We start from the raw sequence: 13,434 nt of genomic DNA on the forward strand, positions 1-13,434 counted from the left end.
CCAACATTGTGCATCCTCTAATTTGAATTTGGCTGATCCAGCTTGGGCAGATCATCTCCAGAGACATATTTTCATGTCACTTATGGGTTTTTGGTTATTATTTTTGTGATGTGTAATATCCTCAACCCAAATAATAAGCCAGTGATTCAAAAGTGGTTAATTAAAGCCTAAGAAGAGTGAGAAAAATAGTAACCCAAATACTACAACTGAGAATAGTGTTATAAAAGTAAATACGTAGTGTCCAAGCATATGGCTGGGCTAAAAAAAAAAAAAAGGAAGAAAGAAGAAAAGTAAATACATAGTGAACAAGCATCTAGTTCAAAAATATGTAAATCTCTGAGAACTGGGACACGTCTGACAATTTCACACAAGTAGCTGAAAAAGTGTAAATAGTGAGTATGATGTTGAAGATCTGAAATTAACTTTACTGGACTGGTGATCTATTCCATTTTAATCCCCAGTGAGTTGTGTGTTATGAAACTTTGTCAAATAGTGGCATAAAGCCATCAAGATTTTCACATCATTTTCAAACACAGCACAGTGACCTTTCTGGTAAACCATCAGAGACTTTTCTTTTTTTTCCAGAACAAGAGCAAAATAAGCTTTCCAGGACAAAATTAATGGATTTTCCCCCAGTAAAGGCAGGAAGAAAAACAAAATGACAGAGGCAGCATTTAAAAGTGCACTCCTCTTAGTAAAACACAGCTACGAAGTAATACTATCTGAGAAGATTGTAACACAGCCGTGTTATTAATGATACACATTTCTCTCACAGAGAATGAAAAACCAACTTTTGGCAAATTTCCTTTATCAAATGACAGTGTTGGATATCACGTGGTGTCAATTGCAAATATTATGAGAAAATAGTTTGATTTTAATAAATCCGGCTATCTTATACTCCTCATTGAAAAATGTAAGTTTTTGCCCAGTGATAGTTTGTGTAATACCAAAATTTTAAAAAAGATAATGACATTTTATTCCTCTAAGGTGAGGTTTGAACTGTCAGTTATTACATATATTGTCATCTGAGCAAGCTGTTTAAGATCTTAGAACTGATCTTCAGTGGCCTAGTCAATGACTTAAGGAAATGGTTTCATTTCATCTTTTTCAAACATTCTTGTGGCCCCATGTGAAGCTGGCTAAAAATCAATGATGTGCTGCTGGGTCTGGTGACTCATGCCTGAAATTCCAGCATTTGGGAGGCCAAAGCGGGTAAATTGTTTGAGTCCAGGAGTTCAAGACCAGTCAGGGCAACATGGCAAAACCTTGTCTCACAAAAAGTACAAACAAAATTATCCAGACATGGTGGTGCATGCCTGTGGTTCCAGCTACTGGGGTGGGGTGGTGGGGAGCTGAGGTGGGAGGATCACTTGAGCCTGGGAGGCAGAGGCTGCAGTGAGCTGAGATCATGCCACTGCTCTCCAGCCTGGGCAACAGAGTGAGACTCTTTCTCAAAAAAAACAAAACAAAACCAAAACCCCCCCCCATTTCTCCACTCAAGGCCACTTCTGAGATCCTGAGTGACTTGCTCAAATGGCAATACATTCAATATCTGTATTGTCCAGACATCACCAATTACAATATTTACTGTTGAGGAGCAAGTTAGCAGAATTTCTTAAAACCAAACAGCAGTATGACTGCTCCATTTTTATTTTGATTCTTTTTCAGCACTTGGTGATTTTGTTTCTGAGCAGGAGAAAGGAATCGGTGACATATTATTAAGACTATTTAAAAACCACATCCAAACATTACATCAGAACTTAAAGAATTCTTTCCGGAGTCAAATTCAACCAAAGAAAGGATTATGACTCTGCTTGCTCCCCACCACCGCCGCCCCCCTCTCCCTGGGTGAAATACTTAGTCTTCTGGCTTTTGAAAGCTTTGTACCTGTTGACCTAATGTCCGAGAGAGGGGAGAGCAGTCTTTAGGAAGAAAGAGGTCTGTGATTTCTGAATTCTTGTTTGGTCTGAATCCAGAACCATCTGTCAGAGCCACCAAACATTTGCTGCCGTTTCTAATGACCTACAATTGTGGTTTAGGATTTTTCTAATTTGGTACGAATAAGGAATAAGAAAAGAAACTGACAGGATATGAAAACTCCTTATGGCTCCTACTGTCACACAGGGCGCAGACGTACTGGCGGAAATTTTCAGAAGGTATCATCACCCTCCCTGATATGTAACAATTATCCTTCATGTTACTTTTACACAGTTGCATTTCAAAAATGATTTTAGAAATACACTGTTGTTTTAAAACTTGTTTAAAGTGGGTGGTTGATGTATGAGCTCAATGCCCAGTAAGGGCTGCTGATGTTGAGTGTGAGAACACTCCCGTTGCTGCCGAGGCTGCATTCCATGGCAGATAAAGAAATCCCATAGGGAATCCAGGGAGGCCCCTAGGATCCTGTGAGCCCTGCTTGTCCAGCACAGCCCTTGTGTTAGCTGAGCTGACCCTTGTCACAGCCTTCTGGTGGGTCACTAGCTCTTGCTCAAACAAAAGCAATGCTCTGCTCCATGTCCAACAGCTCTGTCCCAGCTGTTCTGCTCAAAGTCCAGTGAGGAAAATGCTAGTATCCCCATTTTATAGACGAGAACCCAGAAGCTCAGAGAGCTTCTCCCCAAAGCCACCCAGCTTGGAGGGGAGAGGCTAGGAGAGGACCCAGAAACTTTTTATGCTCCTTGCCCCAAAGACTCTTTCCCCTAGACTTGGATGTCTGCAAAACGACCCAAAGGACAGTGTCCAGAATGCTCGGGTTTACTTAGGACTCAGGTCCAGACGCCTGCTTACATTGTCTCAATCTTTACAACGGTCTTCACAATGAGATACATGGGTCATTAGCTCTGCTTTACAGATGAGGAAACCGAGGTTCAGAGAGGTTAAGTCACTTGCCCTTGGTCGCATTGCAAATGAGTGGCGACTTCTGCTTCAAACTGAGGTCTGGCAGCTAAGTGTGGGCTTTTAACTCTCCGCTGCAAAATGGCCATCAAATGGGGTTCTCCCTTAATATCTCTCCACCTGTGGATTCTCCCCGAGCGCTGTCTCCTTCCTCCTGCCTTGCAGTCTCTGCAAACTCCTGCCGCAGCCTCCCAGCTCCTCTCCCTGCCCCTCCCTCCTAGAGCCCAAGTCTTTCTCCGAAAGGCAGCAGCCAGAGTGGTCTTGCCACCAGGTGCCTCATCCTTCCTCCCCGCTCTGCCTCCTGCGCCGTGGTCCCCTCCCACTGGGGAGGACCCGAGCTCCCCAGTCACCCCCAGGCCCTGCCGCTCAGGACTAGCTAACGTGCGGGCCGGGCATCGCGGCTGATGCTCTCACTGCCTTCCGGCCTTCCAGCCACCTCCGTCCCCCAGCGCTCCCCTCCTGAGCCCCGAGGCCCCGGGCATCCTGCCCAGCGCAGACCCTGCCCTGCTCTGCTTGGAACAGGCCCCTCTCCACCTACCATCCCACCCCCCGCTCTCCCCTAGGCGTTTCTGTCTACACTTCTCTTCAAAAACTCCCTTGGGTCCCTGGCCGTCCCGCTCTGCTGCAGGGTCTCTCCCAGCGCCCCGCTCTGCCTGGCTGCCCACTCCCATCCCACCCTCCTGAGGATCCTCTCTGGGAGGACTGGGGTACAACTGTCAGGTTCATCCTGGCTCCTAGCACAGTGCCTGGAGCACAGAAGGAGCAGTGCAGTCGCGCAATGAGAGCTTGGCCTGCGGGCTCAGACTTCCAGTTCAAATCCCAGCCGCTCCTTTTCCCAGCGGTGTGACTGTGGACAAGTTACTTCCCTTTTCCGTGCCTGAGTTTCCTCATCTCTAAAATGGGGATCATAGATCTTGTTCATAAGATTGTGAGAACCCAAAGTAGCTAGAACAGTGCCTGGTGGAAGTAAGCATGTAGCATGTATTAGATCAATTATCATTCCTCGAGTAAAGTTGTTAGTTTACTTTCCTTTTCAGCCCACTTCCCTCTCCTGAGGGCCTCATGAGCCTCTGAAAGTCTGGCTCCACCTCTCCCCGCTCACTCAAGGGAGGTTTCAAAACCCAAGGGGTGGATTCTGTCTTCCACCACATCCCCCATACCAGAGAAGCTGTGCCATCTCCTAGCTCTAGCTCAGAAATTCTAAAACTCAAGAGAGTTCTGGAAAGAGCTGTGGACTTGGAGAGAAAAGCCCTATCTCCTGGTCCTGGTTCTGCCCGCCACATAGCTGTGTGACTTTGGACAGGTTGCTTTACGTCTCTGAGCCTTAATTTTTACTCTTGTGAAATGGGAATAATCCCAGCCTCACCTCCCCCATAGGGTTGTCCCAATGCTTGATTGCATAATCTGGAGACAGGGTATTTTGTCAACCAAGGCAGGGTGAAGAAATGCAGGGCCTAGTAACCACAGGGTTGGAAGGGAAGACCAGGGCCAAGCCTGCAGGCGTCTCTGGTCAGGGATGTGCCAAGGGTGTGGCCACTAGGCTCCGGGCTGGGTAGCAAACTGTTAGGTGGCGCCGATTGGGAATAAGCCTGGGCCCAAGCTTTGTCCAAAGTCACTCAAAGACTTCTGCTTGGTCACTGTCTCCCTGCCACCCGCTCTTGCCACTTCTTCAAAAGCACTTTCAAGTGCTTCTCAGGCCCGCAGAACGCCCACTGGATCCTGATGCCCAGAGGCCCTGCCAAGTCTGACTGTCAGCCACAGCTCTCCCCACCCCTTTCCCACTCTCAACTCCAGCCCAGCTGAATTAGGAATTTCCTAATATTAGTCATGATTTTTTCAGTTGCAAGTGCCAACAGCCTAATTCAAAGTGGCTTAAACCGAAAATTAAAGCTATTTGGCTTATCTAACCAAAAAGGTAGGTACAATTGGATCTATCGGCTAAAATAAGATCAAGAAGACTCAGTTTCTCTACCTCTTCTTTTGCTTTTCTGTGAAATAGCTTTTCTTCTTGGACAGCTTGGCTCTGTGCGGTGGTCTCACGCAGCTGCCTCAGGCTTATTTTCTAAAAGCTAAGCAACCCCAGGAGAAAAACAGAAACTCTTTCACAATAGTTTCAAGAGGGGAAAAAAAAATCCCAAGATTTGCCAGGCACGGTGGCTCATGCCTGTAATCCCAGCACTTTGGGAGGCTAAGGTGGGCAGATCACCTTACGTCAGGAGTTCGAAATCAGCCTGGCCAACATGGCGAAACCCTGTCTCTACTAAATATACAAAAATTAGCCGGGGGTGGTGGCAGGTGCCTGTAATCCCAGCTACTCGGGAGGCTAAGGCAGGAGAATTGCTTGAACCCGGGACATGGAAGTTGCAGTGAGCCGAGACTGCACCACTGCATTCCAGCCTGGGTGACACAGAGTCTGTCAAAAAAAAAAAAAAAAAAACCTCAAGATTTGCCCGTATTGGATGGACTTAAGTCATGTGCCCGTCTCTAAACCAGTGACCATGGCTGGCGGATGAAATATGCTGGTTGACTTGGGCATGTGCCTACACCAGCAAGGCATTGACCAAGAGTGGGGGAAGGGCAGTTCCCCAAAATAAAATCTGGATGCTGTTTCTGGAAGAAGGAGAAACAAATGCTAAGGCAGGTAGAAACACTCAATGTCCAAAACATTCCCCCTTGGCTGCTAGCATATATACACACACGTACTTTTCCCATACACATAATTTTTATAAGCTTTTTGTTACCATTTTTTTCTTTTTATTTGGAAATAATTTCAAGTTTATAGAAAGGTTCCAAGAATAGTGCGAAGCAGTTTTGTTTCCTGAAGCATTTGATGGTAAATTGCCGACACGATATTCCATCACCCATGAATATTCTTATGTGTAAATCCTACAATAATGTTCACCTAAACAACCACAATGCAACCATAAAAATATAAACACTTTACTACAATTTATTTATGTTGTGCCATTTGTCCCAAATATCCTTTGTCACAAAAAGACCCAATCCAGTATCATACAGTGCATTTATCTTCAGTCTTTCCTTGCTGTTCATGACCTTGTAAATTTTGAGGATCACAGGTCATGATTTTGTAGAGTGTCTCTTGGTTTGGGTTTGTCTGATGTTTCCTAATGATTAGATTCAAGTTATGAACTTGAGGTAGGAATATCACAGAAGTGATGCCATGTTCTTCTCACTGCATCTTATCGGGTGGTGCATGATTTCAATTTGCCCCATTACTGATGATGTTAACTTCGATTGCTTGATTAAGGTGGCATCTACAAGGTCTATCCACTGTAAAGTTACTCTTTTCCCATTGTTTTCTGTGGGGAGGATCTCAAACTATATCAAGTCCCATTCCTTATCCAATCTGTACCCATTAGTTTAATTTAATTTTTTTTTTAAGACAGAGTCTCACTCTGTTGCCCAGGCTGAAGTGCAGTGGCATGATCTTGGCTCACTACAATCTCCACCTCCGGGGTCCAAGTGATTCTCCTGCCTCAGCCTCCCAAGTAAAGTAGCTGAGATTACAGGCACATGCCACCACGCCCAGCTAATTTTTGTATTTTTAGTAGAGATGAGGTTTCACCATGTTGGCCAGGCTGGTCTCAAACTCCTGACTTCAAGTGATCTGCCCACCTTGGCCTCCTAAAGTGCTGGGATTACAGGCATGAGCCACCACACCCAGCCTGCACCCATTAATCTTAGAATCCATTGAGGGCTTTTGCCTGAAATATTTTTTTAAATTATATTTGTTGCTGTCTTAGTTTGAACTGCTGCAACAAAGTACCACAGACTGGGTGGGCTTATAAATAATAGACATTTACTTCTCATTGTTCTGGAGGTCATGGTGCCAGCACAGTCAGGTTCTGGTGAAGGCCTTTTTCCAGGTTGCAGATGGCTAACTTCTTGTTGCATCTTCACATAGCAGAAAGAGAGCTTGAGAGCTATCTGGGGTCTCTTTCATAAGGCACTAATCCCATTAATGAGAGCTCCACCCTCATGACCTAATGTATTAGTCCATTTTCTCACTGTTAATCAAGACATATGCAAGACTGGGTAATTTATAAAGAAGAAGAGTTTTAATGGACTCACAGTTTCACATGGCTGGGGAGGCCTCACAATCACAGAGGAAGGTGAAGGAGGTGCAAGTCACGTCTTACATGGCAGCAGGCAAGTCAGCATATGCGGGGGAACTTTACCTTTATAAAACCACCAGATCTCATGAGATATGTTCACTATCATGAGAATAGCATGGGGAAAAACCTGCCCCCATGATTCAGTTACTTCCTACCGGGTCCCTCCCACAACACGTGGGGATTATGAGAACTACACTTCAAGATGAGATTTGGGTGGGGATACAGCCAAACCATATCATTCTGCCCCTGCCCCCTCCCAAATATCATGTCCTCACATTTCAAAACACAATCATGCCTTTCCAACAGTCCCCCAAAGTCTTAACTCATTTCAGCATTAACCCAGAAGTCCAAGTCCAAAGTCTCATCTGAGACAAGGCAAGTCCTTTCTGCCTATGAGCCTGTAAAATCAAAAGCAAGTTAGTTGCTTCCTAGATACAATGGAGATACAGGCATTGGGTAAATGCATCCATTCCAAATGGGAGAAATTGGCCAAAACAAAGGGGATACAGGCCCCATCCAAGTCTGAAATATAATAGGGCAATCATTAAACCTTAAAGTTACAAAATTATCTCCTTTGACTCCATGTCTCACATCCAGTGCTTGCTGATGCAAGGGGTGGGCTCCCATGGCCTTGGGCCACTCCACCCCTGTAGCTTTGCAGGGTACAGCTACCCTTCCAGCTGCCTTCATGGGCTGGCATTGAGTGCCTGCAGCTTTTCCAGGTGCATGGCGCAAGCTGTCAGTGGATCTACCATTCTGGGGTCTGGAGGTTGGTGGCCCTCTTCTCACAGCTCCACTAGGCAGTGTCCCAGTGGTGACTATGGGTGTGGTCTCCAACCCCACATTTTCTTTCTGCACTGCCCTAGCAGAGGTTCTCCATGAGGCCTTTGCCCCTGCAGCAAACTTTTGCCTGGACATCCAGGCATTTCCATACATCCTCTGAAATCTAGGCAGAGATTCCAAAACATCAATTCTCGACTTCTGTGCACCTGCAGGAAAAACACCATGTGGAAGCTGCCAAAGCTTGGGGCTTGCACCCTCTGAAGCCACAGCTATACCTTGGTCCCTTTTAGGCACAGCTGGAGCAGCTGAGACACAGGGCACCAAGTCCCTAGGCCGCACACAGCAAGACATCCTGGGCCCAACAAAACCATTTTTTCCTCCTCAGCCTCCAGGCCTGTGATGGGAGAGGCTGCCACAAAAGTCTCTGACATGCCCTGGAAACATTTTCCCCATTGTCTTGGTGATTAACATTCAGCTCCTTCTTACTTATGCAAATTTCTGGAGGAGGCTTGAATTTCCCCCAGAAAATGGGTTTTTATTTTCCATTGCTTCATCAGGCTGCAAACTTTCCAAACTTGTAAGCTTTGCTTCCTCTTCAATGGTTTGCCATTTAGTAATTTCTTCCACCAGATTCCCTAAATCATCTCTCTCAAGTTCAAAGTTCCACAGATCTCTAGGGTAGGGGCAAAATGCTGCCAGTCCCTTTGCTAAAACATAACAAGAGTTGGCCAGGTGTGGTGGCTCATGCCTGTAATCCCAGCACTTTGGGAGGCCGAGGCAGGCAGATCATGAGGTCAGGAGATTGACACCATCCTGGCTAACATGGTGAAACCCTGTCTCTACTAAAAATACAAAAAAATTAGCCAGGCGTGGTGGTGGGCACCTGCAGTCCCAGCTACTCGGGAGGCTGAGGCAGGAGAATGGCATGAACCTGGTAGGCAGAGCTTGCAGTGAGCTGAGATCATGCCACTGCACTCCAGCCTGGGCGACAGAACGAAACTCCGTCTCAAAAAAAATAAAAATAAAATAACAAGAGTCACCTTTGCTCCAGTTCCCAACAAGTTCCTTATCTCCATCTGAGACCACCTCAGCCTGGACTTTATTGTCCATATCACTATCAGCATTTTGGTCAAAGCTATTTCACAATTCCCTAGTGCTGCCCACAAAGAAGGCTTCAAAGTAGTGACATTCCAATGGTAATGAGCACCTAACACCTACATTTTGGTTTCTAGGTATCATTTTCCACTAAAAGGAACCAGAACTCTTTGGAGAAATGGTTGGTTTCGAGGCTGGGGCAGGGAATGTACAAAATGACATCTTATATATTGCCTCGGACATCTTGTGACAGAAAGTAAGGAACTGCTCAGAGAATGATGGTGACTATTTAAATCATCTTGAGCTGCCATAATAAAACACCACAGATGGGAGGCTAACATAACAGTCATTTATTTTCTCACAGTTCTGGAGGCTAGAAGTCCAAGGTCAAGGCATTGAGAGGGTTGGGTTCTCTGAGGCCTCTCTCCTTGGCTTGCAGATGGTGGCCTTCTTACTGTGTCTGCACATGGCCTGTCTCTGTGCTTACATCCTCCTGGTGTTTCTTTCTCTTCTTATAAGGACACTAGTCCTATTGGATTGAGGTCATACACTTATGGCCTCTTTTAACCTTAATTACCTCTTTAAAGGCTATATCTCCAAATATAGTCATATTGGCGATTAATCCTTCAACATAGGAATGCTAGGGGGAGGGGACATAATTCACTCTATAGCAGGGATGAATCAAAAAGACACAGAAGCCAGCTTGAAGAGGTCTCACTGGCTGCATCTGAACAACTTGAGCATTAAAATAATAACCTTAATACTGACAGAAAGAAAGAGAGAAAGAAAGAAAAGAAAAGAAAAGAAAGAAGGAAGGAAGGAAGGAGAAGAAAAGGAAAGAAAGAAAGAAAAAGAAAGAAAAGAAGGAAGGAAAGAAGGAAGGAAGGAAGGAAAGAGAAAGCTTTTTCAGTAAGTAGAATGACAGAAGGAATGATGGAATTAGATAATTATCATTTGGGACCAGGCGCAGTGGCTCATGCCTGTAATCCCAGCACTTTGGGAGGCTGAGGTGGGTGTATCACCTGAGGTCAAAAGCTACCAGCCTGGCCAACATGGTGAAAACCTGTGTCTACTAAAAACACAAAAATTGGCCAGGCGTGGTGGTGGGCACCTATAGTCTCAGTTACTTGGGAGGCTGAAGCAGGAGAATCGCTTGAACCTGGGAGGCAGAGGTTGCAGTAAGCCACGATTGCACCATTGCACTCCAGCCTGGGCAACAGAGTGAGATTCTGTCAAAAAAAAAAAAAAAAGATAATAATCATTTTGCATCTGTCATGGACTGAATATTAGTGGCCCCCTAATATCCATCTGTTGAAATATCAACTCCCAAAGTGATAGTATTAGGAGGTGGGATATTTAGGAAGTTATTAGCTGATATGGTTTGGCTGTGTCCCCACCCAAATCTCATCTTGAATTGTAGCTCCCATAATCCCCACATGTCATGGAAGGTACCCAGTGGGAGGTAATTGAATCTTGGGGCAGGTTTTTCCTGTGCTGTTCTCATGATAGTGAATAAATCTCACAAGATCTGATTTTTTTATAAAGGGCAGTTCCCCTGCATACACCCTCTTGCCTGCCACCATGTAAGATGTGCCTTCGTTCCTCCTTCTTCTTCCACCATTATGATGCCTCCCCAGCCATGTGGACTCTTGGACTTACACCAGTGGTTGGCAGGGACTCTTATGCCTTCAGCCACAGACTGAAGGCTGCATTGTCGGCTTCTCTCCTTTCAAGATTTTGGGACTTGGACTGGCTTCCTTGCTCCTCAGCTTGCAGACAACCTATTGTGGGACTTCACTTTATGACCGTGTGAGTCAATTTGCCTTAATAAACTCCCTTTCATATATACATCTATCCTATTAGTCCTGTCCCTCTAGAGAACCCTGACTAATACAGGAATACACAATCCTACACATATTCGCAGCTACATTTCTTTATTTACCTGTATATATTGAAAACTATGGATTCCTACAGATGCCTCCAATTCCAGTCCAACACCGCAGGGTTCATTCTAGTTTTCTCTCTTTCCCTATTTGTAATGTCCTTCTCCAACAATGAGAAACCTGGCTTCTATTATCCTTAACATATACAGTTATTTGATAAATCCTCCTCTTTGTAACCACTCTTTACCACTCTCCACCTCTGCTGCCACTTCCTTTTCAGGTGGATGCCCTCCTTACTCTTCTTAGGCTCTGGTACCCCCAATGTGCCCACCCCAACCCCTACATGTAGAATCATTTTTTTTTTTATGAGACTGAGTCTCACTCTGTCACCCAGGCTGGAGTGCAGTGGCATGATTTCGGCTCACTGCAACCTCTGCCTCCCAGGTTCAAGTGATTCTTGTGCCTCAGCCTCCTGAGTAGCTGGGATTACAGGCGCGTGCCACCACGCCCAGCTAATTTTTGTATTTTTCGTAGAGACAAGGTTTTGCCACAATAGCCAGGCTGGTTTTGAACTCCTGGCCTCAAGAGATTCACCTGCCTTGGCCTCCCACAGTGCTGGGATTGCTGGCATGAGCCACCGTGCCCGGCCTAGAATCCTTCTTACCTCTACTTTGGTTCTGATTTCCCATGCCAGGCCATCCCCATGTAGGGATGCTCTCCTCAACTACTAGGGTCTGATAAACTGTATGGGACCATTCCAACGCATGGATGCCCTCACCCCAGTCAAGCTAACTGATCATACCAGCTATCCCCTCCCCCTCCCTCATTGCCCTACTCTGGCTCAGATATCTTGTTCTGGGACACTGTGGCTCCCACTCTCATCACCATGGGTGCCAACCTCGCTCTGGCCTACCTGATGACTTCAGGGCTGAACTGTTCCAGTAAGGAAAATAGGAAAGAGTATGCAAAGGAAGGAAAGAGAAGGGAAGGAAAGAGGGAAGGGGAAAAAGAGGGGAAGAACAATTTTTTACATGGATATATATTTACTTACTGTAAAGTGTACGAATCTTAAGTGCATATTAAGTGCATACCTCAAGAAACCTTTACAAAGTGAACAATCCATGTGACAGCCAACCAGATGAAGATATGGAACATTACCCACACCTCAGACGTCTCCCTCATACCCCATCCGGTTATTGCCCTCTTCCAGATAACCAGCTTCTATCCCTATGGAATAGTTTGGCTTATTTTTAATTTTATATACATGGAAACATATAGTATATTCTTCTGTTTGGGACTAGCTTCATGGTATTTGTGAGATCCGTCCATGCTGTTGCATGTGGCAGTGGCTTGCCCTTTGCCTTTGCCTCCTATTCCATGGAATGAATATACCACAACTTCTATATGCCCATTCTATTGCTGATGGCCCATTTGATTCTTCAAGTTTTTGTTTTGTTTGTTTGTTTGTTTTTTGAGAGACAGGGTCTTGCTCTGTGGCCAAGACTGGAGTGCAGTGGTGCAATCATATCTCAATGCAGCCTCAACCTTCCAGCCTCAAATGATCCTCGCACCTCAGCCTCCTGAGTAGAAGAGACCACAGGTGCATGCCACCACACCTGGCTAATTTTTTTTTTTTTTTTGGTAGAAACAGGAGTCTCACTGTGTGGCCCAGGCTGGTCTCAAACTCCTGGCTCAAGTGACCCTCCCACCTTAACCTCTCAAAGTGTTGGGATTACAGGCATAAGCCACCGTGCCTGGCCCTCTTCAAGTTTTTTTTGCTTGTTTGTTTTGTTTTTTTTTACCATTAGAAGTAACGTGGTTACAAACTTGCACATGCCCCTTTAATGCATATATAGGTGCACTTCTATTTGGCATATACTTGAAAGTGAAATTGCTGAGTTGTAGAGAATGTATATGTTCAGCTTTAGTAGTTATTGCCAGAGTTTTTTCTAAAGTGGTTGCAGAAATTTACACTCCTCCCATCCGTATGAGAGTCCCAGTGGCCACATCCTTATTAGTAGCATTGTCTGTCTTTTAATTTGTAGCCATTCTAGTGAATATGTAGTAGTATCTTATTGTGGTATTAATTTGCATTTTCTGATAAATATGTTGAATACGTTTTCATATGTTTATTAGCCAATTAGATATTTTATGAAAAGTATATTGAGTCATTTGCCCATTTTCTTAAAAAAATTGGATTGTCAAACTTTTTTTATTTTATAAGATATTTTAAATAAGTTCTGGACACAAGTCCTTTGCTAAATACATATATTGAAAATATCTGCAGGACATGGTGGCTCATGCCTGTAATCCCAGTGCTTTGGGAGGCCGAAGTGGGCAAATTGCTTGAGTCCAGGAGTTCAAGACCAGCCTGGGCAACATGGCAAAACCCTGTCTCTACTAAAAATAAAAAAAAATTATCTGGGTATGGTGGTGCATGCCTGTGGTTCCAGCTACTCAGGAGGAGGCTGAGGTGGGAGGATCACCTGAGCCCAGAAAGTTGAGGCTGCAGTGAGCCATATACTCCAGCCTGGGCAACAGAGCGAGATCTTGTTTCAAAAAGAAGGAAGGGAGGGAGGGAGGGAGGAAGGAAGGAGGGAGGGAGGGAGGGAAGGAAGGAAGGAAGGAAGGAAGGAAGGAAG

This window comes from Pan paniscus, chromosome 19, assembly GCF_029289425.2.
Source record: "Pan paniscus chromosome 19, NHGRI_mPanPan1-v2.0_pri, whole genome shotgun sequence".
Lineage (NCBI taxonomy): Eukaryota > Metazoa > Chordata > Mammalia > Primates > Hominidae > Pan > Pan paniscus.